Here is a 13667-nt window from a genome sequence, read left to right as displayed (position 1 = left end):
GATAAGTGTGCTAAGTGATTTTTAAATTAATAAATTTAGCCAAAATATACATAAGAAAATAAAAGTGAAATATGAACTTATTTCAATGTTTAGTGTGTATATTTATGTAAATATACAAAGTGAAAAATGTGAGAAAATTTAGTGAAACATTGTGAAGTACTCCCATTTTTACCGAAATTCGACCGACCGCCAAAGTATGTAATCGGAATCGTGCCCGCAGATCCTACGAATATCATGCAAGATGGGTATCAGAGAGTGAAGTTAGTAAATAAGAAAACGCTATTGGACTCCATGTTATTGGAAAACTTATATTGGAACATTTAGTGTAAATGAAAAATGTGTGCAAAGTACCTTATATACCTGGTGTTACAAAACGTTTTTAAAGCCCCACCCTCACTATTGTGAGGTTAATGTTATTTGTGAGATTTTCCGTATGTTGAAGTGATTTCAAAAACAAAAACGTTCAAAATTTCTTCACAAATTTGTGATGTCTGAATGCAAACCTCGAATGGCCAGAAACATTCTTTTACAAACGACACAAGCAGCTCACGACTTCCGATCGTAGAACAAGTATCCTTTGCGTAGCCAAAGAACATCCGTTTAAAGGTGTGATAAAGCCGTCTGTGAGAAGGCGAAAGATCCCCTACACCCGCTACGTAAAAAAAAACCGCTCCCAATGACAAATTACCAACAGCCTCGGTTGAGACACCCTTTTCATGACGACCATGGCAAACAAACTAAAGATTTAAGGGCATGCACCTGGAATGTCCGGTGCCTTTATTGGAAAGTTGCTGCTGCCCAGCTGATTGGTCCTTGTGACATTTCCCTCTTATTTTTCTTCTTCTTAACTGACGTAGACATCGTTTACGTCATTAAAGCCGAGTTGACAATAGCGCACCAGTCGTTTCTTCTTTTTGCTATTTGGCGCCAAATGGATATTCTAAGCGAAGCCAGGTCCTTCTTCACCTGGTATTGGGAGGTCTTCCTCTGCTTCCCCAGGCGGGTACTGCGTCGAATACTTTCAGATCAGGAGTGTTTTTGTCCATTTGCACAACATGACCTAGCCAGAGTAGTCGCTGTCTTTTAATTCGCTGAACTATGTCAATGTCGTCGTATATCACATACAACTCATCGTTCCATAGAAAGCAATATTCGCCGTGGCCAACGCGCAAAGGACCACATGTTTCGCAGAACTTTTTTCATCAGTTGTTGTCGGACAACATGACCTAGCCAGCCTAGTCGCTGTCTTTTAACTCTCTGAACTATGTCAATATCGTCGTATATCTCATACAACTCATCGTTCCATCGAATGCGATACTCGCCGTGGCCAACGCGTAAAGGACCACAAATGTTTCGCAGAACTTTTATCTCGTTTTCATCAGTTGAAATAATAATAATGCGTACGAGGAGCTTGATAAGCTGACCGACAAGGGTACTGCTCGAAAATACTACGGGCAATTGCGGCGGCTAACAAAAGGTTTCACGATCGGAGCATACTCTTGTAGAACCCCCAGATGTGACCTAGTAACCGATGCCCAAAAAAATACTAAAATTATGGATGGAACACTTCTTAAGCCTGCAGGACGATAGTGAAAACATAACGCCGGGAAAAGGCGAGACTGATTCCGCAATCGATGTTGATGGAGCAGACAATCCATTGCCCGACCATGAAGAAGTTCGAATAGCAGTTACCCGTCTGAAGCACAACAAAGCGGCGGGGCCGATAGATTTCCGACTGAGCTATTCAGACACTGCGGCGAAGGGCTGATAAGAAGCATGCATCAGCTTCTTTGTAAAATATGGTTGAACGAAAGCATGCCCAATGATTGGAACTTAAGCCGTCCGATACCAAACGAGGTTTCAGACAAGGTGATTCTATTTTGTGTGACTTCTTCAATCTGCTGCTGCGGACTGAGTAGGCAATTGAGAAGTAAGTTCTCTCTCGACGAACAAAATCAAAAATCTATAAGTCACTCATTCTCGTCCTGCTATAAGGTGCAGAGGCATGGACAATGATAAGATCTGATGAGTCAACGCTACGAGTTTTCGAGAAAAATACTCTGCGAAAGACTAATGGTCCATTGCTCGGTAGCCACGGCGAATATCGCATTCGATAGAACGTTGAGCTGTATGAGATATACAACGACATTTACATAGTTCAGGGAATTAAGAGACAGCGCCTACGGTGGCTAGGTATACGCCGGGGGAGCAAAGGAAGAGGAAGACCCCCACTCCGTTGGAAAGACCAGGGAGAAGGACATGCCTTCACTTGGTATCTCTAATTGGCGCCACGTAGCGAAAAGAAGAAACGACTAGCTCGCTGTTGTCAACTCGGCCTTAATCGCCAGTATAAAAGAAGAATGCAAACCTCACATTGCAAAATCGGTTGTTTTCGTGCTGTTAATTTCTATTTTTTTTTAAATTTGCAATTTATTAAAATAGAATGGAGGTACTATTATTGCCAATGGCGATATCTATAATAGCTTACGGTCTTTGTCCATTTTCTTTCATTCTAAATATTAATAAAAAGACATATACACATTTAGGTTCAAATAATTTGGACAAAGTTTTATTTGTAAATATGAATGCATATATATTTAATATATAGGATGTGCGAATAAAACGATATTTGTGTTTAAATAATATGCTGTAATGTGCAGCTGCTCCTGATTTGTTTTTTACATTTTGAAATTCAAAAAATAAATGAAATTATTATATATGCACCAAATTTAATGGATCACTTTTCTTGGTTGTCCGTTTCTTTAATTTGTCTTGTTTGTAATACAGCAAAGTTTTTTCTGCTTTTTTCTTGTGAGATTTGAGCAAGAGTAAACTCACAAAATAAAAATCACAAATCAGTTAAAACGTTTTCACAGAATAGTTATTATTTTCTTTTTTTAATTTCGACAATTGTGATACCCCAAAAATGGGCAACCGCGTTTACAGTAAGTAAAAATTTACTACGTGTTTTTATGTGCTTTTGTCATCTAAAAGCACACTTTTCAATTTAATGATCTGTCGTAAAAAACGTAACAAACGGTAACATGTAAGTGCTTAATAATATGTTGGTCCTCAAGCTGATAGCCTTATTCGCTAAAGCTGATACTTTTTGTATTGTTAAGATTTAATTATATTATCCTTTTCATTAATAATAATAACAATAATATTTTGTTCTTATTTTGTTATTATGGTTGCAATAATTTACCCAATGTGCCAATTTTAAAGATCGACACTTTTCCGAACATTTTCGTATGGGGGCTTTAAATAAAAACTATCGAATTGCGTGTATGGGAGCTTTCCCCACAGACGACACACACCCAATAAATACATATGATATATGGAAGTTGGCGTAAACAAATATCTTGCACATTTCTTTTTTCAATACTTTCAGAAAAACTTATTACCCTCACCCTCGCCTACCTTCTCGACCTCATACCTATTGCGTCCTAAAACCTTCGAAATCTTATATGGACCAAAATATTTAGGCCTTAACCTAAGCCCGCTCCCATACTGAGTTCGCTTAGTGGCCACTAATTCGTCCATACTTTATTTTGTTGACTCCTTCCTTTTTCTGTCAAAATTTTGTTTGTTTTCCTTTTGTATCAATGCAATATTTTGTTTGGTCTGATCCCTTGTCACTTGTCGGTTTGAATCTAATTCATTCAAGGCGGCATTTTCTATCAACTCATTTACTTCTGTCGTACCCGAAATCCTCATCTCTATGCCTGTTAAAATTTTAAATGGAGAAAACTGGGTACTACGCGTTGGTGTATTGTTAATAATTTGTTGTGCCCTATTTACGTGCCTATACCAATTCCCAGGCTGTTCTCGGCACATCTTAGAAATCATCGGTACTACAATTTGGTGTATTCGTTCAACTTGCCCATTGCCCCGTGGGACACCTGTAGCTATTACGAAATGCTCTATGCCTTCCCTCGCACAGTAATCTCTAAAGATATTTCCCGTGAACGCAGCACCTCTGTCAGTTATAATACGCCGTGGATTACCGAAAACAGCGGCTTGTTTCTCGAGACGATCAACGACTGCCTCGGCTCCGTCCGAATTATTTCAGCGATGGAACTACTATAAGCTCTCTTATTGAATCCTTGTGTAGTAGCCCATGCTTCAAGTAGAAATCTTCGTATTCAGTCGCTTCCAAGACTTTGCACACTGCCCGAATCCATTCGTCCTGTTGCTGAGCTTGCCTCAGCCTATGCAGCAAAGAATCTTCCAACATAAGACACGCTACTCTGCTTAACGCATCGACGTGACGCATCTTGGAGCAATTTCGGTGTTCTATTTCATAGTCGAAATCTTGTAATAGCAACGCCCACCGAGACACTCCTAGCGGAATATCCTTCTTTTTCATGGTCATTGCGAACGCGTTGCAATCAATAACGATTCTGAAATGCAACCCTAAAAGATATACTCTTCACTTCTTAAGTGCTTCAACAATCGCTAACACCTCTAACTCATACGAATGGTACTTTTCTTCTGCTGGCTTTGTCTTCCGACTCATGTACTGGATTGGGTGAAAATGCCAATCTTCGCTGTCCTTTTGTAAGAGTACACCACCATATCCATGTATCGAGGCATCCGTATGCACTTCAGTTAGAGCCTTCGGATTGTACAACCGTAACACTAGTGCCCTAGCCAGAGCTGCCTCTAGTTGCTGCAGCGAGGCTTGCTGTTCGATCCCAAACACAAAAGCTACATCCTTACGCAACAGGTCAGACAGTGGTTTAGCGACTACTGCATACCCTTCTATCAAACGGCGAAAATAAGAAGTAAGCCCTAAGAATCTTTGCACCGCTTTCTTATCCATAGGTGTCGGAAAATTCCTTACTGCCTGCGTTTTTACTTCTGATGGCCTTATTGTACCACACTCTATAATATACCCCAGAAAATCAACAGTCGTCTTCAGGAACTGGCATTTCTCTCACTTAATACTTACGTTATAACATGCCGCCCTGTTCAACACAGCTTTCAACTTATGTATACCTTCGTCCTAACTAATAGAAGGAATTATAAGATCATCCATGTAAGTTACCACGATGCCATTCTTCACTACAGACGTTTGGTTCCGTCTTTTTTCCCCACCAATACGATCGGCGATGCATACTCGGAGACGCTAGGTTGGATTATGCCCTGCTCCATCCATTCTGCAATCTGTTTATCGACAATGCACTTATCGGAGTAGGACATTCGTCTTGGCCCTTGGAATACCGGAGTATCATCCGTCAAACAAATTTTCATAGAAACTGGGGAATCGTGCTGCTTACTAGGCGAGTAAACACAAACAATGGCTTCTATTGCCTTTTCTTGTTCTCCCCTGAGATGCGACAAATCTACTTGTAAAGTTTTTCCTGACATTACTTCTGCGGCCATACACGTATCTTCCAACTTATTAAGAACTTCTATTTTACCTTCACTTTTCTCTACTATGGGGTTTTGAACATTCGTTTCCTTCACCTTTGCTCTAAATTCTACCTCGCCTTCCTTTATAACCAAGTCAACCTGCTTTAATACACTATTCCCGATTATTGCCTCGTAAATAAGGTCGCGTTCAGGCACAACATGGAAATTGATATCCACTTTGACTCCATCTTTGCTACCTTTGATTATGAAACTGCCAATAGTTGTAAGTATACTATTTCCTATTCTACGAAGGTGATTTATATCATTGGACCAATCAATCCTTCCTAACTTCATCAACACATCGTAACGCATGAGGCATAGATCGCAACCAGTGTCCAGCAATGCTGACAACGTAAACCCGTTAATAATTAATTCTTTGTAAACTACGCTGCCAAGGGACGCCATACGCATAATTTCAAGCGTATTTACCTTTGCACCATCGCTTTTTACTTCCGTTCTCTTCTTTTGGGCACTCTGCAATACGATGCCCTGGCTGATTACACCCAAAACACTTTGACAGTCGTTGCTGTTTGCAGGTATTCGCCAAATGACCCTCTTCTCCACACCTATAACAAATTTTCCTATTGGGTCCCTGATCTTTAGTGACAGAATTATTGTCTTCACGCTTGTTTTGAAATGTACTCACATTGGGTTGACGCCCCGAGCGAACTTTTTCATAAACAAGGATCTGAGCTTTTAATTCTTCTCTCGAACTAGCCTGATACAAGTTAGCTTTGTTTGGTCTGGAATCTGGGATTCCCTCTACAAAATATTCGATGAGACTTCTTTCGTCTAGCTTTATTGGCCTACCTAAGTCCATTAGGCTATAAAGATACTCGCGATACTCTTCGTTTGGGCGCTTTCGCCGATTCCTAAGTGCCCGATGCACTTCGATTGACCATGTTACTACACCAAATTTTTTTTGCAAACATTGTTTAAGTGCACTTCAACTAGTTATGTCCCGTTGATTGCGAACGAAAATTTTCGCGGCACCCTTCAATAATTGTTTCCCGTATATAAACTTTTGTAAATCTCCCCAACGAACATGGCATTTGATTCAAAATCATCGAGCCACTCCTCGACTGGGTGTTGCCCCGTACCACTAAAAGTTGTAACAGATTCCTCGAGATCGCGTAGGGTGAAGACCGGAGACCCGGACCCCATCGCCGACAACATGTTGTTTTGCACTGAACTAGTTTCACTGTCTGAGCTATCCTCTTCAGCATCTACAGTCAGTCCAAAATGCTCACAAAGTCGATCCTGTAATGTAGCTTTACGGCCATTTGTCGATAAACTCAGTGCCAACAATTTTTCCTTCAAACCGTTCGCTGTCAATAAAAAAAATCGGTTGCCTGTCCAACTGTTATCAAATGTAAATGGTAAATAATTCAGAATACAAATTAGATATTTAATATATAATAAGTAAAAGTAAACCTTAAAATATACGTTCACAAGTTTTGGCCTTTATATTGTAACTTGAATAATGAATTAATGCTTGTGAATTAAATTTAAGTTCAATCCAATTAAGTTTTACAATTAATATTTTTGACAACTTAGTTAGATTTTTTCGAAATTTATAATTTGATTTATAAGTTGATTGAAATTCTTATTAGGTTTTTTTTATATAAATGTGATAGTACACATGGGTTTAGTTTTCCAAAATATAAAATATTAATTTCGGTATTTTTATGTTATCAAAATATTATACATTGCTCTGTAATTTTATAAAACGCTTCTCTTTTGACAATTTTTAATACACATTCTTTCTTTAAATTGCTTAACTCGTACCTGTCTTCTGCTTATGTTTATATATATTTATTCTTACTGCTACTGTATCCAATTGCTGACCGCTTCAACCACTGCTTCTCTGCTTACAATTTTCTCTGGACTGCCAATCAGGTATCAATAGCACGCCGCTGCTACGCTGCTCTCAACCGCCACACTTAAATCACCATCAACGCATCTACACTGCGCTGAATAACTGCGCTAATAACAGCAGTTTTTATCACTAACGCATCACCACTACGCTAGACCATACAACTTGTCAAAAGTTATCATACGCTGATCTTAAATCAGCATATACACAGCACTGTACCGTAAAATCAGATTTGACCAATAACGCATTACTACAGCGCTAGTCCGCTCAACTTATCAATAGTTACCAACAGAACTCTTTGTTCTTCTTATGCTTCACAAATACAACTCAACACTATGTCTATATACTCTACTCGTTGTGAGGGTATATACTCGCTGCTCTCTTCAGCTACCGCACGCCACCGTTTGACGACAGCGTCTTTTCTTGAATTTACCGTTGATTTTCGCTAGCGTCCTAACGGACCTTGTAACTGGACTGAGTAGTGACGCCACTCCACACGTACAGTTTCTTTTCTTAAAACGTTATGTGCCACAAGAAATAGGCAATTTCACAGTCTTTTTTCTTTTTGGTTTGAACCGTTTTTCACACCGCCTTACTGTAACCCGAATTTGCCGATACCAATTTATTTCAGTACTTAACTGCGTTTCACGAAATTTAACTCCTACGCAAAGTCACCTTTTGTCTTTAACTTTTACACTTTCAGCACTTTTACTAGCCGAACACTGCACGCTCTAAGGATTTCTTTGCGCGCCAAAGTTTTCAAACATTACCGCGGACATTTAAACGACACTTTTCCTTTCAATTTGCGTGCAAATTAAGTCCATCCCATTTCTGTCACCTCTTTGTAGGGAATTGTTTTTAAAATTAAACGCCATAGTTTGTTTTAGTATATAATATAAAATGATTTATTTAATAACATCGGTTGAAAACGTAGGTTTAAACACACAGTAATATAAAATTAGTTTAGTGACCAATTAATATTCTTTCGAGCGCACGTCCGTATGGTATGGAGTTACAAAATTTTAACTGTCGCTGTCGGCGTTCATTGCTATTCGTTGAGTCCGTTCATTTAGTGTGTATGTTTAGAGTTGCATGCGTGCGCAGGTCAGGTCATTATTCGTTGGGTCCGTTCAGTTAGGGTGTACGTTTAGAGTTGCATGCGTGCGCAGGTCGGGGTTACAATCCCACATGTATATGTATTCTTACAGCCCTATTCTCATGCCCTCACAAAAGTCACCAACCTCACTACAGTGATGTTTCTCACTATAGTGAGGGTTACCTTATGCAGGCGAAAATTCAAAAGCTCAAATGCTCACTATTATCACAAATATCTGTGCCGTGTGAAAGCAGCCATCATAATACAAAACATCTGTGTTTGCTTTGTTTTGTTAAAAAAATTGAGAATTGAGTGTTATAATTATGTACTATAACTATATATCGTCACCTGAAATGCAAAATAACGTATCATCAAAAAATTCGAAATTGAGTGTCTTATTGATTACGCTTCACTACTTCAAATTATATACATAATATTAAATATGTTCAACATTTTCTGGTTCTGCGGTCATATATAAACCAGTTTTAACCAATATTAATATTTTGTTTCACTAATGTTCCATTTTATTCCGTGTTTCATTCATGCCACTGTAAATTTCTGAAAATGTTGTTACGTTAATTTGCATTTCAGGTGACGATATATATAAATATATATATGTACATATATGTAAGTTACTTACTGTCTCTGTACATTTTACTTCCTCTAAGAATGAATAAAAATATGTTTAAATAATTCATTTTATTTTATTTCATTTTTTTTTTACATTTTTATGATTACTTATTTACAACTACTGACAATTTAGCCATAACCTCAATGACTATGGAAACATACACAAGCATTTATGAACTTACCTCCCTCCACTTGGCTGCCGACCGAGTTGGACCTCTTAAGGCATTTAAATTATCTGCTAACTCCGACCAAAGTATTTGCAGCCCTTGAGGGTTGGTCGGAGTTAGGTTCCCCCGTTGCAACTCAGGATGCTGCTTGCAAAACATTATGTAATGTTGCAGCTGCTCCTGAGTTGTCCTTTCCGTTTTTGTACGCCTAGGAATATATGAAATTATTGTATATATACCTATATATTTAAAATTTGCAAAATTACTTACATATGCTGATTATCCATTTGTGTGTTCATTTTTGTTTTCTTATTTTTATTAAAACAGCTGTTTGACAGCAAAAAGCTTTTTACCTCACGGGGTGACTTTTTTAACCCTCTCATGCCCGAATTAAAATGGGCGGGGCTAAAAAATATTTGAGTACAGATAAGTTTTAATCGCGACCTGAGTATGAACTGACCAAAATTTCATAGTCCTAGGTGTCCTGGTTTGGGAGTTACAGGATGTTGCCTATAGGCAACATTGGGCAACAGTGTATAATAATTTTTTTTTTTAATTGACTTCTTTTATTGAAAATTGTGTATGATAGGACACAAACACATTAAAAATTATGTATGGTATTATACGAATCAATTTTTTTGCGGATTGCAGCACAAATAAACATTGCATTTGCTACATTTAGATCTGGGAAATCCAGTGTGGCATAGCCTGCATCTGCCTTTTGATCCCCATTGCACCCAGTGATTAGACGTATCGAAACGCGTTGCCCTTGAAGGTTCTGCAACATACGCTCTTTTAGATGGGGTTTCTTCAGAGGCCATTGAAGGAGACGGCGAGGACTGAGACGATGACATAGGTGATGAAGTAGTTGAGCTCATTGTTGCAAGAAGTGAAGGGCGTCCTCTTTTCCTTGGTACAACTGCTGTTTGACTTACATTCAACAAACTTTTTCACTTCTTCCACAGTGCATTTCAATTCGGTGCCTTTTTTTTGCAACGCATATAAATACGTTTCGTCTCGGATTTTTTCCAACAGCTCATCCGCAAAGGTTGTTTCACCTGATTGCAGCATAATGCACTTTTCCAAGTGACATCGCATTCTAATAGCTCTGTGCTGCTCCACTTCAAAGTCGCTAAATCAAATTTCTCTACCACAATATTTTCGTTTTGTTCTGCGTTTTCTTCTGTACCAAGTAATTCTTCGATCAAACCAACTTCGACCCCTTTCAATGTTTTCTTACGCTATTTCGATCAATTCTTCCACATTTTCACCTTCTTCCTCCTCTTCTCTTTCCATTTCCTCATCCTCAGACTCGTCCTAGTCAAAATTAGCGAACTCTTCAATTTCAGCTTGTGTCAAACCTTTTGGGCGCATCTTAGAATGTAAACAAGTATATGCAAAATTTTATTACACACAATTGACCGATGTTGCCTATAGGCAACTTAACTTTTACAAAATTATTGCACAGAAACGAAATAACTTTTTCCACTTTCTTTTTTTGTAAATTACTCACTTACCTTTCTTTATTTATATTGTTACAAAAAGTAGTATTAAGTTTTATTTGTATCGCTATATGCATCCCTGATTATGAACAATAGCTGTAGGTATATGGAATAGCATTTGTCTTGTTGTAGACATCTGGCGCCACGGCTGTCTGCTTGTCGAAACAATAGACATCTGGCGCCGCACTGTCTGCTTGTCTAGTTAAACAATTGCTGAGTCTGGCGCCGCGACTGTCTGCTTGCGTCTGGCGCCGTATAGCCGTATGTTCTGGTAATTTCCAGACGCGATATTCTAGAAGGACACGTCGGCATCAGCGAGAAGTGCGTGGCTATATAAGCCGTGGCAGCGCCAACGTAATCAATCAGTGCTAAGAGTAAACTGCTATAGTGTAGACGAGCTGTGAAATAAAGAGTTGTTGAATTAAATTAAACAGTTTTGGTTTTATTTGTCAATCTAGAGATACGAACCTAACAAAGTAAACTAGCAAGCAGTAAATTCGTAACAATATTATCAACGTTACTTTATGACGAAATAGTGTTTTTTAAGTTTTTGGGAACTTTTCCCATATGCACTTTTTTCCAAATTTATTTTTTTTTTATTTTCGTCTACGGAGATCGGTTACTGCATGAACACGCGCGAAAATTATATCGAACAAGAGAACTAAAATGATGTAAAATACATACGCCGACATTTTTGCAAAAGATCTCACATTAAAAAAAAATAAATTACGCTACTTATGCGCTCATAAAGACAATATTGCCTATAGGCAACATCGGGCATGAGAGGATTAAGCTCTTTTCTTATGAGCAAGAATAGCCTCACAAAATATGCCTCACAAGAAATCTCTCAAATTTTTCCTCTCAACTCAGTTGAGAGGTTTTTTCAGAATAGGGCTGTTAAAGTCGCGGGCGAATTTCTCTACACTGAGGGTGCTGGATTTATTTACTTAGAAAGATTTCTTTATGTATAATAAACGGAAATATTTCGTTAGGTTAGGAAATGTTAACAATTGATATTTTATTTTGCTTAGTTACTTAACATGCTTCTTAACGCGAAATCCATGATAACCACCGTAGTAATCTTATTATCTACGTAAACATATTGTTGCGAATTTACTGCTTGCTAGTTTACTTTACTAGGTTCGTATCTCTGGATTAACAAATAAAACCAAAAACCGTTAAATTCAATTTAACAAAATCTCCTTATTACGCAATTTGTCTACACTATAGCAGTTTACTCTTAGCACTGGATGATCACGTTGGCGCTGCCACGGCTTATATAGCCACGCATTCCTCGCTGACGCCAAAGTGTCCTTCTAGAATATTGCGTCTGGCAATTATAAGAACGGCGCCAAATGCAGCTTTTGTTTAAGTGACAAGTAGACAGCCGCGGCCCCAAATGCAGCTATTGTTTAAGTAGACAAACGCGGCGCCCAATGTTTATAATAAGGGATGCATATAGCAATACAAATATCAAACTTAATACTACTTTTGTAACAATATCATATTAAATGTTGTAGCACTCAACTTTTTATAATCATTACTTTCAAATTTAAATATCCTCCAGATCAAAAAAAAAAAATATATACAAGTATATATGCTGCCGCTGACTTATGGCTTTTGTGATATTTGCATTTAAAGCTCAAAAATTCAACTTTTTAAAACGAGTGTTTCTCCGATTTAAAATTAATTTTACACTTAAATTTTTAACTTTTATATCCACTAACATTTTACTAATTCGTTTCCAACCATTTATTTTTTATTATATAGTGCACAAGTAACTTTTATTCAGTATTTAACTTTTGTTAAATTATTTTTGTTCACACAATAACAAAAGGGTTGCATTGTAACTAACAATCCAATGAAAGGAAATAAGAAACACATTAGTTTTTCGCAAAGAATTCCTCTCTAACACCTGGGCATGATCAGTTCTTTCAAGTTAAACTCCTTTTTAAGTTGGCGGCCTTAGCCCGTACTTCAAAAAAATATCCCTGGTCGGACCAACATCTGGGCGTACTCAGTTCTTTCGCGTTGAATTCCTTTTTGCATTGGCGGCCTTCGGCGGCGCTTCAAAAAAAAAATAACCCTGGCCGATCCAACACCGGCATTTATCAAGATAACAAAAATTCTGAAAGATATTACATTACCCTTACTGGATAAAGAATTTTGTAGTGACGTCATAATCACTCTGTTCTCTCATTTTTATTCCATTACAAAATATGTGTTTGCTTGTTTGCAACCATTTTTAATTGTATGAATGAATGGATTTAAACTAAAGTTTAATATAAAATTAAAGTTCTTTTTACACTATTTAATATAAAATAAATGGTTAGAAACGATTTATTAAAATGTTAGTGGATATAAAAGTTAAAAATTTAAGTGTAAAATTAATTTTAAATCGGAGAAACACTCGTTTTAAATAGTTGAATTTTTGAACTTTAAATTCAAATATTTTTAAATAGTTGAATTTTTTAACTTTTAATGCAAATATTTCAAAAACAATAAGTCAGCGGCAACCATATTTGTTTATTGGCACTGTTTAAAAAGATCACAATTGCCCAGTATTTTCTGTAATTATTTGCCATAAGAAAAATCTGAATCAAGAGATGTATGTGAATTAACCATTAGTCATCTTGCCACTGGCGTGTATATCGAAAAACTCATATTCCTTACGGGGCATCTCGACACGATAGAATTTATAGAATACTAGATGTCAAACGAATTGCTATTACCATTGCCAAATCTGTATGTGGGAATTTGCTATCATGATAGAATTATTATCCCGTAGGGTAGATAGGTTCGAGCTGATGTAGCTTTGAGCTCTTGAAAAATTTATTTTATCATATGCGAAATGCCGTCGGATGTAGCGCACGTTTTAAGATCTTGAATTCCTTAAATCTTTTATGTGGAATAAAGAAAGGATAAAGATCCTTTTTTTACAAATGTATTTCTAGGAAAAATAAGAATTCATATTTTTG

The sequence above is a fragment of the Bactrocera dorsalis genome, chromosome 4 (assembly GCF_023373825.1).
Source record: "Bactrocera dorsalis isolate Fly_Bdor chromosome 4, ASM2337382v1, whole genome shotgun sequence".
Classification (NCBI taxonomy): Eukaryota; Metazoa; Arthropoda; class Insecta; order Diptera; family Tephritidae; genus Bactrocera; species Bactrocera dorsalis.
The sequence above is the reverse complement of the archived record's forward strand: the minus strand, read 5'-3'. Positions refer to the sequence as shown.